The sequence below is a fragment of the Hemitrygon akajei genome, chromosome 6 (genome assembly GCF_048418815.1).
Source record: "Hemitrygon akajei chromosome 6, sHemAka1.3, whole genome shotgun sequence".
Taxonomy (NCBI): domain Eukaryota; kingdom Metazoa; phylum Chordata; class Chondrichthyes; order Myliobatiformes; family Dasyatidae; genus Hemitrygon; species Hemitrygon akajei.
The window spans coordinates 130,896,440-130,898,321 of NC_133129.1; the positions used below are offsets into that span (position 1 = coordinate 130,896,440).

Consider the following 1,882-nt stretch of genomic DNA (forward strand, 5'->3'; position numbering starts at 1 on the left):
ATTGAAAAATATGGTCATGGGAGGCAGCATCTTCCCCCACCCAGGTCACAAGAACACCTGGGTGTCAGCTGACCACATAACGGAGAACCAAACAGACCACTTCTGTATATCCCAGAAATTCAGGAGATCACTTCAAGATTTCAAAATAAGAAGAGGAGATGATGTCGCATCTGACCATCACCTCTTGGTTGCAAAGCTGAAACTAAGAAGAATTGGATGGAATCAGCATCAACGGGGCAGAGGTTCAATGTCAACTTTTTGAGAGACATGCAGACCCAAAAACATTCCAATTGGTCCTCAGCAACAAGTTCCATCTGCACGAGGAAGAGGATCTATACAATGAATGACAGGAAGTTAAGGAGATGCTAGTCTTGACATGACCAGAGGTACTAGGTGTCTCAAAGAACCAGCAGAAAGAATAGATCTCAGCTGAAACACTGCGCAAGATCGGGGTGAGGAGGCAGAGGAAAGCAGTCATGAATAACAGCAAGACTAGAGCAGGAAAGGCAAGAGCACAGGAAGAGCACATAGAGGCTCACAGAAGAGAGTTAAAGCAGACAAGTGCAGTTATATAGACCGCCTGGCAGAAAAAGCACAACAAGCAGCAGGGTGTGGCAAGATGAGGAAGCCATACAACACTGCCAAGAAACTGTCCGGCAAGTACAATAAGCTTGAGAGGCCAGTCAATGACAGGATGGAAAGGCCATAGTGAGAACAGAGCAGCAGCTGAACAAGTGGCTGAAAACTTTGAAGAACTGGTGAACAGACCCACTCCTCTAAACCCACTTGACATCCCTCCAGTCAATACTGACCTACTTATAAAATGTGACAACCCTACCAGACAGGAGGTCAGGAAAGCAATAAAACTGCTAAAGAATGGTAAAACAGCTGGTCCAGATGATATTCCTGGAAAATCTCAAGGCAAACTTGGACACAACAGAAGAAATGCTGTACCCAGTCTTCCAGAAGATCTGGGAAGAAGAGCAAGTACCAACAGACTGGAAAGAGGGCCACCTTGTCAAGATTCTGAAGAAGGGTGATTTTAGCAACTGCTACAACTACAGAGGCATCACACTCTTGTCAGTCCCAGAAAATGTCTTCTACAATACTAGAGAGGGTGAAGAATGCTGTAGATGCTGCACTAAGAGATGAACAAGCATCTTTCCACAAGAACAGGTCGTGAGCTGACCTAAGAGCCACAGTACACAACATAGTCGAGCAGTCACTTAAGTGGATTTAATGTCTGTACATCAGCTTAATTGATTATGAAAAAGCATTCCACAGTACAGACAGGGAGACCCTGTGGAGAATCCTGTTGCACTATTGAGTACCAGGCAAGATGGTCAGACTGATCAATAATCCATACGAGGGAAAGTCCTACAGAGTGGACAGCTCACCAGTAGCTTTCAGGTGAAGACAAGAGTCAGACACGACCATCCTAATGTCCCTTTCCTGTTGCATCTGTTCATCAACTGGACGATGAAGACATCCACAGCACAGAAAAGGAACAGGATCCCAGTAGACACTATGGAATCAATTGGATGAACTGCACTGATCCCATGCTCTCTTATCCCATGCCCAAAGCATATGCAGGAAAAAACAACAGACCTGGCAACTACATCACTGTAAGTGTTCCACAAAGGGAAAACGTAAGTCCTCACGATTAATTCAACCTGTGTTGACCCAATTATTCTCAAGGGAAGTCCACTTCAGGACGCAGAAGTCTTCACCTACCTGGATAAAGTCATTGATAGTCAGGGCAACACTGATGCAGATGTCAAGATATAGTTAGGGCAGCCTTCATCCAGCTCAGGAACATCTGGTGCTCCAAAGAGCTGTTATGCAAAGATCAGCGTATTCAACTCCAATGCGGAGTCAGTTC

At 45.2% G+C, this 1,882-nt stretch overlaps 1 pseudogene; it reads left to right on the forward strand.

The window, feature by feature from the left end:
* Positions 1 to 876: 876 nt before the first annotated feature.
* On the forward strand, positions 877 to 1,545 carry LOC140729844 (uncharacterized; annotated as a pseudogene).
* Positions 1,546 to 1,882: the final 337 nt, after the last annotated feature.